This window comes from Cardiocondyla obscurior, linkage group LG19 (assembly GCF_019399895.1).
Source record: "Cardiocondyla obscurior isolate alpha-2009 linkage group LG19, Cobs3.1, whole genome shotgun sequence".
Taxonomy (NCBI): domain Eukaryota; kingdom Metazoa; phylum Arthropoda; class Insecta; order Hymenoptera; family Formicidae; genus Cardiocondyla; species Cardiocondyla obscurior.
In genome coordinates this window covers 3,539,818-3,557,476 of record NC_091882.1, presented here as the reverse complement: position 1 = coordinate 3,557,476, position 17,659 = coordinate 3,539,818, and the positions used below count along the sequence as shown (strand labels likewise).

The 17,659-nt window shown below is 46.7% G+C and overlaps 1 protein-coding gene across 4 annotated transcripts in view; it reads right to left on the bottom strand.

The window, feature by feature from the left end:
- LOC139110075 (ankyrin repeat domain-containing protein SOWAHA-like) overlaps window positions 1-17,659 on the bottom strand; it is a 375,001-nt gene that overhangs the window by 310,339 nt on the left and 47,003 nt on the right. For all 4 annotated transcript variants that reach the window (XM_070669630.1, XM_070669627.1, XM_070669631.1 and 1 more), the window contains exon 3: window positions 11,367-11,670. The gene's annotated coding sequence lies outside the window, so the exon portion shown is untranslated. The remainder of the gene's footprint in view (window positions 1-11,366; window positions 11,671-17,659) is intronic.

Below are 17,659 nucleotides of genomic sequence, written 5' to 3'. Positions count from 1 at the left end.
GAACGCAAGCATTAACGTTAATAACGCGCCGAGTAGCAGTTTTGTATGTGGAGATATAATATTAAAAGTATTAATATTCATGCTGCTTAATTGCGCATGCGAGCGCATTTATCAATTCGCGAAACCGGTACCCCGCGGCATCGACGGTCGACGAGAGGATCTTCGGCGTAATCGATACCAGTATCAGATCTCGGGACGATACTTTAACATGGCCATGCTAATTCGTCAATTTATTAAAGTCCATAATTAATAATATTTCATTTATGATTCACAGCGGGGCAGAGCCTCGTTCAGCTGTCGATAAGACCTCTAATAAATGCGCCGGATAAGTATCGTTATTGGAAATCTGCGGCGGCCGTATATAGTCGCGGCTGGCACGTGTACGGTTTTACTCCGTCAATCTCACGACCGATCGAGCTTAGTTGATTGATTGCTGACGTGTGATGAGTCACCGCGATTACCGTACATCGTCTGGCGGCGACGATAAGGCGTACTGCTTACGTCGCGCCGGGATGACTTTTCGCTAAACCGGCGCGCATCCGACGTCTCTCTTACCGCGGCGCCTTCGTTTCGCGCGTTAACAAGCGTTTACGTGACAATCTACATCGCCGCGACATCTACGACGTGAATACTCGCTCGTGGCGTTTTACTGCGGCGGGGCGAGGAGCTGTCTCCGTTCCGTCGACGAGAATATTCGAGAGAGAGGCCGCTGTTCCGGCGGTTCCAACTCGAATAATCGTGTCGACGGTATTATACAGACGACGCATTATTCGGTAACACGGTAAAGCGCGACGCGCGTGTCTCGTTAACAAAGCCGGCTCTCGATAGATTCCCGCAACAGATGCGAGACGATGTCAAACGGAGCGTGCACGCGCGCCCGGGGGTCAGGGCTGGTTTGTGATTGACATATTTTCCACGGAGGAGGCCGGCCGCGTCCGCCGTTAACGTCGCCCGCGAGTGCGAGCCGCCGTCCCTACGAATCACGATTTCCTATTCTACCCTCGGTAAGGAAAGCCTGCGCGCCCGGCCGACTGATTCCGTCTCGATGATTTCGTCCTTGCCCGGCTAAATTGGAAAGGCGTCCCTCCACTTGGACGTAATCCCGCGATCTGACAGGATCACCGCTAATCCGCGTAACAGTATTTTACGTCTCGCTCGCTGGCAAAACGCCGGGGCGAGATACGTGCGAGCCGCGCCGATTCGATCGGTCGCCCTGCGCTCCCTCCCTCCCCTCCCCCTCCTCCCCCTTTCCTCACGCCTGACGTGTTGCCGTGAATTTTTGTTCTTTCGACGAGATTACCCGTACATATCCCCTTTATACGCGCGCACAATGCAATCTCTTAGAAATCGAATGCCATAATAAATTTATACGAGTCAGCAGAGTCAGCTTTAAGAAGATAACATATAACCGGGGATAGGGCTCAGCTCGGCCCGCTCGTTCACTCGCGCTATGACTCGCGAATTCAAACTCACGTCCCTGGACGGATGGCTTTCAGCCTCAGTCAGAGAGGTATTGCCAGGACGTCCCGGGAGGATGGTAGTTGATCATAAATGACAGATGGACCGAGTTGGCTTGTATATGCGTGCGTGTACGTGCGAAGCCATAGACGAAACCTCACATCACGAAAATAAAAACTGTCATGTAACAAGTTAGCGCGCGCTCGGCTATGACAAAAAGCAACGGGAGAAAAGAGATACGAAGGAAAAGAGAGAGAGAGAGAAAGAGACAGAGAAAGAGAGGGAAAAGAACGGAAAGAGAGAAACAGTCGCGGAGATATGTAGTTAGACCGAAGGAGTGAGACCGTGTCGTGCGAGTAACGGAGATGATAACGACGTGATGGGCAGTGTCGAGTTTTGTGACATGACAGCAAATATACAACGCTTGGCAGCTGTATACGCGCGCGCTTAAGCGGATCTCTCTGTTGAGATTTGAAACGTAACACCCGTTGCGGAACACGACGCAGGGTGGTGCGGTACCGATTCCACTTTGCCCCTTTCTCCAACACCCCTTTCCCCGCGAATAGTCAGGTCCCAAAACTTTGCGCGAGTCCTTCCTCCTCCCCCTCCCCCCTCTCGTCTTTAAAATCTCCTCGACCCCCGCGACCATCGCGCTCCCTTGTACATCACGGCCTACGAAACGGGGCGACACGTTTAATTGGTAATCCGTTTAAAGGATTAGTAACTCACGATGGGTATTAGAACATGTCGCTGGTCCGTCTGCAGCTTGTCCGTTTCGCACGGACAAGCCGAAGGACACGTAACCTAAGCGCGCTAGTGGACGTTCACCGTTAGCGTTCCACAGCTTTCGTAATCAAGGTCAACGGCCTTATCGGGAGTCGTCTTACTCGCGGCCGGTTAAGCGGTTAAGAAAAAAAAGAGAAGAAAAGAAAAAAAAATGCAAGAGAAAACGCTTGCCGAAAACAAAGTTCGTCAAATAGCCGTACATTCAGTAAAAGCTAAATACAAAATTATAGCGTGTTCTTTTTTTTTTTTTTAATTGCGAGATTAAAAAAAAATAATTATATACAGATACGAGCGTGCTATTAGCACAAGTGAATAAAGGCAAGCTTTTTCTTCAAATGCCCGATTGCGGTGAAGATGGATCAACGAGAAAACAGATGCAAGAATTTGCCGAGACTGAATTTCTGCCCGACACAAAAGATCGATTTAACCTTAGTCGTATTCTACTAAAAAGTGAGACCCGAGGGTACCTTCTCCCCCTCCCCTGGCCTCCCCCCATCGTTGTCGTACGCATACACGTCCACCTTTTCTCTCCTCTGTGTTCGACACGACCCCGCGGGGTATGCTCACTTTTCAAACGAGCTTACTCTTTGCCACGCAAAAGCACATAGCCGGGAGGGTTAGAACGGGTTTGAAATCCGGCCTGATCTAATAGGGATTAACAGAGTGACAAATGTAAGAGTTAGCAACGGCGGGGCTGATGTTCCGTTTCTGCCCTGTGCTTTCGAAAGCACTAATCTCATCAGGAAAAAAAAAAAAAAAAAAAAAAAAAATATCAATAAACAACTTCATTATTAAACTAGCAAAACATTTAAATTTGTTTGATTAAAAAAAAAAAAAAAAAAAATAAGAGATAAAGAGAAAGAAGAACAAACGTCAACTTAATGTTTAAACAATTACAATTTTTTTAGTTAAAGGAATTATGTTAAATTAAGCAAATTATTATATCATTTATGACGAAGTTGTTCATCTCGTTAAAATACGTCTGCGGCCACGGCGCCAGACGTTTGATGCAGATACACCTTGATCGAGACGCGATAATAAACAACGACGCATAATAAATTATATAAGGAACGTTTGGCAACCCGACTCACGTTTACCAGGAAATCGATCCTCTGACCGCTGGCAACGTTCCGAACAGTTCGGCGCACGGCTACATTTATATTCTTATGTAAGATCCGGGGTAGATACAGAGCACAAGGGAAGTACTTAAATTGGAGGGAGAAACGCGCGGCGGACGTTGCAGGCTGCCTTTTGCTGGAGGATAGTCTACCGTCGCGCTCGATATTATTGTTGAAAGGATAAGGATCGTAAGTTACATGCCGTTTCCGTAAAATACAATTATTGCGTATTACGTTTGTACGAAACCGTTTACGGCGTTTACTCTCCGCGGCGGAGCTCCGCGCCTGGGCGATTAATCGGTCTTTGGGTGGCCGACAAGTATGTTGATCGAACAGCCTCGCATTAAAAAGACTATCAGATCGTTCCCGTAATAACGAGGACAGCGCCCAGGCTGAAATTATCGGCACTTCCGACGCGCTAAACTCTCCGCGCGGATCATCAATCAGCGGCGAGCGGCCGAAGGGGTATCCACCTGGCCTAATTTTATCGATAATCTCCGCGAGTCGAATCTTGATCAGAAATTCCGCGTAATAATAGACAAACGTAACCGTAACGGTCTGCCCTCGGGTGAAATATATCGCCGCGACGCTTAAAGAAACATCGCGTTAACGATGGACCCGCTGGAGGAACGTGTAATTTCACGATTCAATTTATGATTTATGTAAGTCGCTTACTTTTTATTACGTTGTTAATTAATAATACTCCTTTAAATAAATAATTCGTAGATATTTTTAATTGCCGCGGTAGTTTAGTTACGCATACGGCGTATGTATATTTCGTACGCGATATCGATAAAATTCTATCGGCGGGGACATTAATCCCTCAGCTGAATGCTTTAAAACTAGCCCTGAAGATACACATGTTGTGTAAAGTATACAGACAAGATCTACGCATTGCGGAGTGTCTCGTACACTTGTCCTGGGCATACTTTGCGTTCAAAAACCAGAAAGGGCGAGCGGGCACGACATCGCGCACGACGTCGACTATGCGGCTCGTAATAAATCAAATCGTGTTTTTCAAGGGTGCCGACCGCGATCCGCGAGCCTTCCGTGCACGAATGGTAATGAAAACCGTTGCACGATACGGCCCGATAACATTCCCCGCGGTTGGAGGGACCGGGGGGGACCACGCGTGTCTCGTTTACGAAGACAAAGACGAGGGCAACGACGACGGCGAATCGTTCTCGCAAAACCCATTGCTTCGCCCGAGTCTCATCTCTCGTATTCTCTCATTGCCCGTGTTCTGCGCATACCTGCATACGTTCATTTGACATCGCGAAAAAGTAACAGCCGAGGTCTTTTCTTCAAAACAGGTTAAAACACTTAGCAGTTAACACGCGTGCTTTGCGTAAGATTGCAAAAAAAAAAAAAAAAATTACGTCGCATGTACGCACGTCTAAATTTCTAAATCCATTCATTAAATATATATTATTAAAATCTTTATACGAGTTTCATTATTCTAACCGATACCAAAAAAACGCGCACGATAAAGTTATCAAATATCATTACGTCGCGTTCTTTTACGCCACGTACGTGTCCGTCTGTTAATAAACTATGTATGAAGTAGCTAATTCGCTTCATTCGCGACATCCTCCTTCTCGCGGTCCATTTAAGCGCTGTTCGCCGGTCCATTTCGCTGCCGCGATCTTTGTCTCTGTCATGCTCCGGGACAACCGCGGTGTAATTAATGCGCGGTACAGCGGGCAGAAGAAAAGCCCGATCCTGTACGTCTGTCATGGGAGGACTCGTCGGACATGGTAGACGGGCAGAGCAGACGCGACCGCGACGCTCGAAATGCATGTCCCTCGCGTGAGAACCGACTTGTTCTTACGATCCGCGCTTGGCCGGCTCTCTCGGAGCGGCGTATGAATATTCGCCCGGCGGGAACAATCGATCGATATATTACAGGAAATTAAAGCTCGAAGCGCTAACTATTATCGCGAGCTTCTGCACGGACACCGCGGATGCTGAATAATATATCAGTTTATTCCGATATTTCCTTAAGATAATTGATTTGACGAGCACGCCGTTGCCGTTTCATGTAAAATTATATTACGGGATTAATATTTAAAGAGGAACGCAAGATGGCGATAATGTGAAGGAGAGATTTCATATCGGACACCTTATATCCGTTTGCTTCGTAAATATGATGTGTTTAATTTACATTTAATTAATTCGCCTCGGATAATCGCTCCTTCGGCATCGCGCGGATAGACGCAAAATATTAATACGAATTGATTATTCGCCGTGATAATCTCTCATTATCTTCTTGACGTATATTAAATTATGCGGATAATAAAGGTACTTAAAAGAACAAATATAGAGAATATTACATCGCCAAACTTCTCTCGTTGGTTAGTATTTTCATACGGATTTAATCCGACGGCATAATTCAGAGCCGCTGATATGTCGATAAGGAGTCTAATAACGGTGACCGTCAAAGCTTTTCAAGAAATCACATTTTGTCGATATACGTCCGTCGTGTGCCTAGTGCCCGTTCTAATTCAAAATGAGAGGTCTATGTTTGAACGTAAATTGATCTCCAAAAACTGCCGATTATTTTGAGAGATTTTCAGAGGATTTAAGCATCTCCGCGGAGTTAGAGGCGAAGTAATTCGATTCCGGGTCTTGCCTGCCGGCGCTGAAATACGACGGCTCATTAACATTCCGGCATATTTATTCGGGCCGGGTAGAAGAAACCGCTCCGAGAGAAGACGGGATCCACGGTAGGATTACGTGGCTCGCGCATCTTTCGCGAAAGGAACCACTCTCACTCGCCTTTCTGCTCGTTCGTCTCTACCGTATAACTCGTTCCTACCTTCGGCCAACCCGCCGTGCTTTCAGTATCCGGATACAACCTGCCGTAGTCGACACGCGCGCGATTTGCTCACGCCGGGCACCAAATTTTTGCGCGTCCCGCCTCGTGTGTTGAGCCCTTCATTAATTTTTCCCACGCGTATACGACTCGGAGAGCGTAAAAGCGAGGCGAAAGAGGTGACGAGAATTTCGCGACGCTGAGTGACAACCGAGGTACGGCAGGTAAGCGTGATCTACGGATCGGACGATATCAATCTCGTTTATCGCGCCTTTATCGAGTTTTAATTCCGTCATCGCGCTACGCCGGGACGCGCCTCTGCGCGAAAAGGGAAAATAGATTCGCAAATTACTCGTAAATTATAAATAACATTTCCGAACTCTGGAAAAGTGCTCAGTCCTGCCTTCGTCTCCATTACCGGGAAATCGCGAGCGAGGTTTTCTTCATTCCCCGGACCTCGCGAGGGGGCGAAATCTCAAACGCATTATTCAATCGGCGGGTCGTCGTGAACGGAATGCATAAATCGTGCTTAATAATGCGACGGTGACAAAAAGCGTAGAGCGGCGTACCGTACGAGACTACATTCGGAATCGGCGCTTAGCCGCCGCAAATTAATATAAGCGAGATGTGGAGCCCCATCTCGAATCGCTTCATCGAGTATGCGTACCGTGCGAGAGCGATCCGATTGCCGTCTCGTCTCCGTGAAATTCCTCGACGGCACATCGCGCCGCATCCTGATGACTAGATTTTCGAACTCACTACATTTCACGGATTATTCTGTACTTCCAATCTACGAGGAATGAAAATGCGCGCGTTATACGCAAATTCTCGATTTACTTGTCACGGAAGTTAATAAAAAAAACGAGAAATAATTTTTCTTTTTTTTTTTGGTTTTTTATTTTTCTGAAATTTCATCTTTAAATTAATGCTTTCGCGTTAAAGTAAATGACTCCGCAATGGTACGCCAACGATTTACCGCGATGTATCTGCGCGCGATCTTTCGGTTACGGGTTTCGTCTAAGAGAAGAGAAGTGCGAGACGAGAGGCGGGGAAGTTCGAGATGATTGTACTCCCGATACTTTCTCCGGTAGTGCTTTGTAGCCCGTAAACTTTCTTCGTTCGACAACCCTCGGTCTCGGGCCGGAAACGGAGGAGAGTCAAGAAAACGTGGCGGCGGCGATGATACGCGGTACCGAACTAAAAGTTTTTTTTTTTTCCGCGACGGCGCAATCATTTGTTGAACACACCGCCAACAAATCCAATACCTTTGGCGAACGGCGTGAACACGCGAATTTTCTTTTCTCCCCGTACACCTCGCCCGGATCGAAGAGAAAAATCTGTGCAGCACGCGAATGATACGGAGAAAGGCGCACAGAAATAGAATTGCGTTCACACTCGCGCGGAGAGCTTACCTATGCATGCCCGATAGTTCATCCATCTCGCGTACCGTGTGTGCGTGATTATACGCGTGTATGTGTATGCACGCCAAAGTACGAGAAGCACTTCGATCCTCGCGCCATCGGTTACAGCACGTACACCTCGGATGTAATCGATTTCATCTTAATAATGTTAACAGCAGTCTCGACAAGGTAGACCGCTGAAAGTGTTTCCGTTATCTACGCCCTCGCTACGTTTCTCTCAGCACGATAATAAAATGATAAAATAAAAATCATTCCCACCCGTATGCATTTTTACCGTGGAAACATTGTACGTAATATATATGTGTATATATATATATTTTTCAAATATGCAATTTTGTTACGTGTCGAAATTTTACGCGCCCAAGGTTTTCCTCGACGTAGAGAGCACTTGTCGCGCATTGATTCTCACGGCGACGCGAAATTTGTATCAGGTAAAAATTCGAAGAGAGCGCGTTTCACCCTCGGCGATTCAGCCGCGGATCCCGGAAGAGGGAAAACGTGAGAGGACTCGGGATTTATTCGGATACACTTGCCGCGGTGGAAGCACCGCGTACGCATACGGTGTAACGGCTGCTGCGCGATACCCCAAAGGGCGTGGAAAAGGGCCGATTCCTTAATATCCCCCCGGGACTCGAGGATCAGATAGATATCGGTTAGGTTTGGCTATCTATTCAATATGCCTCCATTATTTGGTAGGTGATACGGTTGGAACGGCAGGCCGTCCCTTTCTAGGCTTTCAGTCCCGTTATCCGCCCTCGCGTGCAGGGATAACCTGACTCGCACGAGCTACAACTACGTCTTTCGCTTCCCTGGAGATCTCCGCGATGAACGATACGCTTTCTCGCCCATCTCTCTTCCTTTTTCTTTTTTTTTTTTTTTATCGCGTCTCGTAATACAGCTTTCGTTTCTGATAAACTCGCTGTTTACAACCGGTGCACCGAGCCGAAACTATCTTTAATAAATTAAATATTCATACACGTCGGGTCCGCAAACATTTTTATTCCGCTATATAAATTTCTACCTCGCTATCTTCGCCGAACTGAGCGCCGCGAGACCTGGGAACCGAAAACGCTTTCTTACGCGTGTTTTAGTGCTTCCGGGTGCCGGGGGTTCATTTGTGCGAATCTATTTTGTCGCGGCTTCCGCGCGACGTCAAACATATAGCACCGTTGTCGAATATACACGCGCGGCGTTCGCGTCGTGCGCTGAATTGCGACTCGACGGCTTCCAGGGTTACCTCGTGCGCACCTTTTCACCGGGAAGAAACATGGTGTTGGGTCCATAAAGGCGGGCGTATCTCGCCTCGTATCTCGACGGCGGCGGTAAAACCGCTGCGCGCCGCGCGCCCGGGGGTGTGAGCCCCTAAGGGTACACAATGGGCCCCATATGTTTGCGGGGGTGTATAACGTACCGCGCTCCATCGGGACCTCGATCGACCTCCCGTTCTCCTCCTCACCTCCCCCCGCCGTCCCGAACCCCTCCGGCGCCGGTTTCCTCGATGCGGTTTCTCCACCTCGCGGAGTGTTACTTTGCAGAATCGTTTCCCGTGAATGCCGCACTTGCCTCGGGAATGTAGTTTCGCTGGATATCGAGCCGATGCTTTATGCGAACTAATCGAGCCGTCAGGCAAAACAATGACACGCGTCGGCGATATTGTAATAATTTACTATTTTACTAATACTCGAAATAAAGAGTTACCGTGCTTTTTTTCTTTTTTTTTTTTTGGCTCGATATTCTCGCGACAAAACATTCACGTTGAAGTTCGTTTCGCGATTGCGTGAACGCAAATGCGCACGCAACGGTTTGGTGATACGTACAATGACGCATATGACGAGATCTCCGCGCGCCCCTGCTTGAAAGATTATCTCGAAAATAGCCCGGCAAGTCCTCGCTTGATACAGCACGCGAAAATTTCTGATTAAGCCGGAGGTATGCCGCGATCGTTAACGACGTAGTTTTCGAGTATCGTGTAGCGCGTCGCAATCGCGCATGTAAACTCCGGAAGATCTACGTTATTATAAAGACCCGTATCGTCGGCATAAAGTACACGCCGATGTTTAAAAAAAACGCAGGCTTTAATTACGTTCACGGCGGACCGTGAGATCGTAAGTGGACTCGACGTAACATTTAACTTACCGAACTCTTCGTGAGACATGCGATTTATGGGCGAGGAAAGGCAGCTGGAAATTTTTAGAGGAGCAAGGGAATCGAATGGCGTTGTGAATGACGCGTTGCGTGCATTAGGATTGTTGAAATTTTCCACGAGCGCATTCCTGTCACGTGTAATGTATCGTACGACAACGCGAAGGGTATAATAAACATTTAATTTCGCTCTGAGATTCGATTATTTAAATCCCCCCGAAACCGCGTCTTCTCGATAAAGAAGCTGACGGAGCCCATCACAGCGAAAATCCGCCGTGAAAGCTCAGCATTGCCTAATTACGGTGTGAGTATGTGGGGACTAACGAGTTTTAATGGACTCGAAATCGAATGCACTTGAAAGCACCGAGCGCCACATTGGCAGGTCGCGTCAATCAGATAGCATCGTCGAAACGTAGTAGAGAGAGGGTCGCTGAAGTGCCGATAACCACGATCCGGCTTCCTGCTTTAATTTAATTGGACGATCGCCAGTCACGCGTGCCGCCTGATAAATAATTAACGCGTCTAGTCTAGATCGATTATCGAGGCGTCGCGTCGCGAATAGGGGGATAAAACGGAGGGTAAACGCGAGAGAACGCGAGGGGGTAGAGAGGGGGGAGGGTGGCTGGACCCGTGCGACTTGACCGGGGGCTCGAAGAATTATTTTCACCCTCGTTTACTCGTTGTCATCGTTGCCTTATCGCGGCCCGGCGATAAGGAACGCGGAATGAAAATGTTATCCGTCACGCGAAGTACGCGGCGAGATGTGTTCTCCGGAAGTTACGGGATCTACAGTCGTCGCACTTACAAAGTAACCCTTACGCCTATCTGCGATCGGTCGTTCGCCGCAATGTAACGAGGCACGGCAAATGCCGCTAAAATCTTAGACCGTATTTACGTGAAATCAATAAAGGCATGCTCCGCGGGCGAGCAACTTGGGAGGGAAATTACCCGTATTTCGCGTTGCATTATAATTAATGAGCTCGATTATACATCTTGGAACTTCATTACAATTTATCCGCTTTATCAAGTACAGTCATTAGGGCAAATGCTTCTTATTAGTAGTAAAATATCCCTTCGTTCGCCGTGCTCGCGATCCAGCAATTTGGGTCGCAAAGCATGTCGCTAATAACGCTTAATGCGACCCTTACAATTGTTTCAATATGACACCGTTTCCTCGCAATTTCAAAATCGCAGCTTTAAAATATAGATCGCTGCTTCGATCTTAGAAAAATATTCTCTCGCGACACTAACGTTGTAAAAAATATTTCTAGCACACCGATCAGAAGTGCAGCGACGGAGTTTCTGCGTACGATAATTATGCATACAAATATAAAATTTAAATTATAGTGGTGCTAAGAATAATGTCTATCTTGTAAAAAAAAAAAAATGTTTACGCGCCTGTAATTAGTGTTTTCATTAAATAATGAAAAATAATATCCTGTATTACTAATAAATTAAATATTTCTAAAATGTAAAAACCCTTTCTCTATCAATTATTAATTTTCCTATTACTTCTAATTATTATTGAAACGATATAACGCAAGCCACAGCGAATCAACAGCAAATAACTAGCAATAGCCGATAATTAAAGAAAAAGGCATTTTACGTAAAAAAAAAGACGCTTACCTTAACGTTGTTCTGACGATGCATGATACCTCGTCTCAGGTCTCGTTCTCTGGACACAGAATCACACACTCGCGACTAACGCGACCGGATAAACTACAATCGCGGGAAAAAAAAAGAAAAAAAAATTATTTATTACTCTACGCGCGACACTAATACGACACTCCCGTTTGTAATAATTAACGAACAAAATTTTATCGCGCGAATAACCCCACGGTACTCTCAAAATAAACGGCCGACGAACCGACCGCGGTTCGTTAACTACCGGCGACAACGATACACCTCAGCGTCTCCAAATATGAAGGATCTAAACAGAAAAAAAGACTTTTAAGTAGATAACAGAATATCAGAGTCCATCCACCGCAACGAGGTCTCGCTCGTGCGGCGAAAATAATTTATTATATAAAATCTAATAATTAATAATACTATGAGAATGAACAAATAGAACAGGGAGAACTAAAATTGCCCCGTTATAAGTAATTACGAGTATTCGCCATAATTATGCCGCTGTATAAACGCATATTAGCGTATAATATATTTTCAGCGTAAAGGAGATCAGCAGACGAACGAACTGGTCCATCTCAATTACGAAAGAGGGGGGGAGAAGAAGGGGGAGTGAATATTAAATGTAGCGCACCGGTGTAATACATGCTTAAACTGCTTCGTGTATTGGCAGTTCGCTCTCGGAATGCTTAACGATATCGATTACCTGCCCGCGAGATACTCAAACGATACATCGCAAACGAATGGACTAGTAATAAGCTTTTATCGTAAGCAAAATGACACTTATAATTATCATGCCGGCGCAGTAAAATTGGCATTCGTGATATACCAACAACGTCGCTGAAATATTGACTCGAGAAAACGGCTTGAACGATGTCGCCGACGTGCGCTAATTTCTTTGACCACGGATGCGCCATTATTTACAAGCTTGTTTATTCCGCTCGATACTCCGTATCATCGGCGAGCGCGTAGAATATAGTACGGTAATATATGAAGGAGCTAAAGAAGGTAAACGATTCTTTTGTTCAATACGGGCTGCTTAATCGTCGCGATTAAGAAATAAGATCGTTCGAACAGGTGCAACGTGGCGTGAGCGGTTCAGCTGTCCGTCGCGTACGATGATGTTTACCTATCGCAGGATATGTCACTCTTTTAATTTCGCGAAACATATCCCAGCGTTATCGCTGGTATTAGCCTTATCTCCGATGTACGCCGTTCTCTTCTCATCGTTCGCGGGGTCTTTTTTTCGAAAACGAAGCTGGTAATAAGCTTATCTTAACTTTATTTATGTAACCAGCTTGAGCTCCGGACTCTGTTCGAACTCCGTGAATTAAAATCGTCAAGACAAATCAGCTTGCGATAGAATTAAAAAAAAAAAAAAAAAAAAAAAAGGAAAAAAAAGGGAAAAAAGAAAAAATATTCGTGATAATTTCCTTTTGCGAAACGTGCTCGTTCGTCCTGAATAAAATTTAAAAAGGGCACGTTCCATGAAACGCCGACCGCCCCTCCTTCGCATGGCAGAAGATAAATATCATCGCGAGTGCACTGCACCGGAACTCTGGAGCTGGCGTTCATTATAGCCGCTTAATGGCGCGATTTACCATTGAAAAAAGCCGGCGACACCGTCTGAATGAGCCATTACGGGTCGCTCTACAGAAATAATTATCGCAGTATTGACACAAAAGGGCGCGCTGGCTGGCACAGACGCAACGAATGCCTCATTGGTCGTACACCGAGATGATGCGAGCGAGAAAAGGACTCGTCTCTCCCTTTCTCTCTCTTTCTCTCTCTCTCTCCGACTCTCTTGCGCTCTCTCCGTTTTTACGCCCCTTTGTCACCCCTTTTTTTTTTCCCTACGATCTATTTATTCCGCGAAAAAGAAAAGCACGCGAGGGAGCGAGCGAATGCGAAGGTAAACGTGAGAACGGGAGAGAGAGAAATATGTTGGATAACGAAAACATATGCGGAAGAAGCGAGGGCGCGGGGAGGGTAAGGGTGACGGGTGGAGAAGCAAATCCGTGGCCGAATGGAGATGGCGGCTCTTAGAAGGGCAGATTGTTTGTTTGTCGGGAGCTCTCGTGCGCACAAACAAGTGGAAACAAATAATATCCTGGCCGCGTTACGAGGAGGAGTCGATGGCGAACCGAGAGGACTTGGTGTGTGCAGTTAGGGTGCCTCCGTCTTTCTCTCTTTTCCCTTCGGCCTGCCGTGATTGCCCCAGGGCGACAGTAACGAGGCGAACGAGTACCGCACGTTTCGTCATTAATGCCGGCCCCAGGCCCGCGCATCATTTTTTTCCCCCCCGTTCGCTTTCACGATTTAGCGCACGTATCGCCATCAATGTAACGTTCCCCGCAACCGAAACGATTGGCATCTCGAAAATTGACTCGTAGATTAGACTGTTTAGAGGATAACGATCGACTCGCATCGATTTCTTTATTTGCACTCGGATGGATCGCGAGGAAGAAAAGCGGTTCTTATTCGAAGAGTAGCGTGTTATTTTCGATATCTATCTCATTTAAATTCATACGATTATTACTTCAAAAAAAAAAAAAAAATGCATGCGTGAGTTAAAGTAAAATTTTGCAATGTGTTATACAATGATTCCTTAAAGCGGCACCAAGGTACCGTTTTTAATTACTTTTATTACGGTGGGCCTCACCGAGCGATTTTAATAACTAATTTGACGCGGCCTATCTCGCTTTTATGCCAGCGACGTAAATAATTTTAATATGGTAATTAATTTGTACGGGCGAGAACATCGGGAACAGGAATGGGCTTGGTATATTAAACGGGCATATGTATTTATGAGCCGAGCACGGCATAATCGGTGGACAAAGCATTTATTCCGCGGTGAAACGCGCCGCGGACGAGGTCGCTTCGAAATTGGCCGAGGATAGTCATAAAGGAATAAACCGCCGGCGCCATAAAAGCGACCGACGTGGATCAGTCAGGAAATTGTCGGCGCGATGGCAGGACGAGGAGGAAATACTAGAGAATCCGTGCTCTCGAACGGGCGTACGTTCGTAAGGGAGACGCTCATTGATTACCCAAGCCGATCCTCGTGGTATCATAAACTCGCGGAAACTCCGGAAATCTAGTAATTGAGCCGCGTCTCCCGCTTGTCGGAAAATAATATCGCCATCGAGCAAGTTTGCTCGATCGACGCTAATAATCACGCGATTTGTAATTACGCGAAAACTGTGATCTAATAAATGCTCGATGATTATGAGTAACATTTTTTTTTCTCTTTTTTTCCCCTTTTTCCTTTTTAATGAAATTGTTGGGGCACTTTGTCGATGCCTCGTACGTCGGGTAATTCTCGCCGTGCTACTTCGCGAACGAGGCACTCGTCGAAGTTGATAAATGTGCAATGCGGGACCACGCTGCGTTATTATCAAGTATTTACATGGCTTAATTCAAATGCCTGTCTGGTTTGCGCGATCGTGAATACGATAACATCGGCAGTCGTTAAAGGGCTAACCTCGCTATTAATGAATTTTGTAGAAGACGGGCAGGAGAGCCGGTTCCTTATAGTCACCGCTGTATCCTCGCACACGACGATTTGCTGTATATCCGTTATTTATCCTCTGTTCGCCGACCAGCTTAATTGCTCAGCCAACATCGGTAGCGCTACCTCCATTAGCCTACAAGCCGCTTCATTTACACTCCGCATGCCGTGTATGTGCGCAAACGTACAGAATGTTTCGGCGTCTTTTGCATTGTTACTCGCGGCCTCTTGTCCGAGGAACCGGTAAATTCTCAAGGAAAAAGTAAAGATTCTGCAAACCCGCCGCCTGCTGTATATATTTAAATGTCTCCCGCAACCGACGTTCTGTTAATTTTAATTAACCGCGATTGATTTATTACGTGACATTAATATTACGCGATAGTCCTCGTTCTCAACTCGAATTCCAAGACACCGACGATGGTTTAAAGTTAACAAAAAATTTTATTGTCGCTCGCAAAGACATTCGTTTGCGGATACACGCGCGTGCAGAAATGCACGTGTATTTTCTGTCAGCAAATGCTACCAGAATACCACTTACCTTCAGAAATGGAGTTTGTGGTGCTGCGACGGCGGCTAGCGTGCACGACCTTGGCGTGGTGTGCGTCGAATCTAACACGAAGCGCGCGCGTAGATGTGTCGCAGAGAACCGGTCACGGAGGACTGAGGGGGGAACTACTACTAGATCCCTCATACTCGGCGGCCGAGAGTGGGGGAAGTCACGTACGCTAGCCGCCGCCGCCGCTCGCCGCCCGCCGCTCGCCGCGGAAAATTCCATATCTGTCTTTCGAAATACATGACCGCTCGAGTACATTGCATACACTGCAGCTAATGGTCCGCATTGCACAGGTAATCCTGCCGCATGATCGTCTCTCCCAGTCGCACCTGCTCGACATTTACCAACTCCGCGGGACACGTGTAAATTTATCATTTATCTATTCGCCCGTACCTACTTGATAACCGACGCGCTTACGCATTTATGGCAGAACCGAGAGATCTGCGGTATATTTTCCGATTTAAAATAATGGTCCCCCGAGTTAAAATTTAAATACGCGAGGAACAAAAATATCTCGATTATAAGATAATTAATTTTCTGCGCGCGAATTATTAAATGCTTTTCTTTTAGAAAACGAATCGAGCAATCAACCTTCGACGCCGAGAATATATTACGAAAATTCTTTTTTATAAAGAGAAAAAAAAAAAAAAAGGAAAAAAAAAGGTATAATGCACAATTAATTTGTTTACAGTACGGTCTGTTTCGCAAAAGTCGCTCGCTTATACTCGAGAGTAAACCATTTTCGGATCAGCAGGTGCGCGGGTAAGATTCTGCTGTATAACGAGGAGGGCTTGTTAATCGCATAATCGATCGAGCGGTAGCTTTACGGTTTTATATGTACAAATTACTATGGTTAACTCTCTCTCCCTCTTCCGAAAAACAACCTAGCAATTATCCGTGCACACACGACAGAAACGCAGCAGTGATATTAAACGAAAAGTGGCAGTTATCGCCAAGCCTGCCATAACAGATTTTCGCGGCCCTCCCGTCATGTTGCATTCTGTGTTTGAGAGCGAGTTCTCTCTCGCAAATGGATATACAAGTACAGCTAAGTGTTCGGTTTCATCGCCGAGGTAGGGATGCGCGACTCCGACTGGATATATCCTAGCCGAGTTCCTTTGAAGCGTATTCTTCGAGAATACCCTCTCTGTCGCTCACCCCCTTTCCCCCCATCCCTCCCCCTCGGGAGCTTTCACAGGCAGACAAAGCCAGCCCTTTCCATGGTAGTCTTCGCACCCTCCGAATATCTCTGCCGCGCGTTTCTCGATTCTTCCTCCTCGATCTTCTCCCTCGATCCTTCCACGTTCTCTCTCTCTCTCTTTCTTTCTCTTTCTCTCTCCGTTTCTCTCTTTCTTGCACGCGCTCTCTTTCCACGGCACGACGCCGACGACGACAGAGCATTGATTGCAGGTTCACGGTCTGGAACCTCAATTGTCGCATCTAAGGCACGCTTCCACGCTTCGAACAATCGCCTCACTGCCGCTTTCGCGTCTCGTCCTCATAATCCGTCGCTTCTACCTCCACTTCCACCTTCCTTCTTCACAACCATCGTTCGCCTCCCGCTTTACTATCGTCGATGAGGAGCATCTGAAAACGAGACTCTTCTTCGTCGTTGTTGTCGTCGTCTCGCTTTCATCGCCTATCGTTTCGCGCTGATAAAGTACTCGCTCAAATTACGTTCAAATCACATGCCCGGCTGTTCTACCATAATCCGAAAAGAAATAGGGGACGGAGGAGGAGAGAGAAAAAATATCTCCGGCTGTTATAATAATGAAATTTCCTGTCGGCGCGAGAGTATGATTGCATTCGACGCGGTGCGCGCTATCGTGAAGGGTTTGGAAGGTACAACGTCGTATTCGGAAATTAACGATAACGTCCGTAGAGCGCTTTACATAATCAACAATCTGAAACGTCAACGTTAATAGAACGAAAACGGGTTACGGCGTGCCCGCTTTCTTTCGCGAGGTGGTTATGGTATCCCCGTTGTTACCGTAACCCCTCATTATACTCCCATCGTAGCCTGTTATTAAAGCTGTTTCTCACTTTTATGAAACAAAGAAGCGCGAATTAAGCAATAAATACGTCGCTGCCTCCTGCGCGGACCGACCGGTTCGGCAACGACCGTGACACGACCAGGTGCAGGTATATCTCTCGGGATCGCGCCGAGATCGTTGATCTAATTGCGATCGGCAATGTACCCAGGCCCGCGATCGTATCGAACGCGATCTC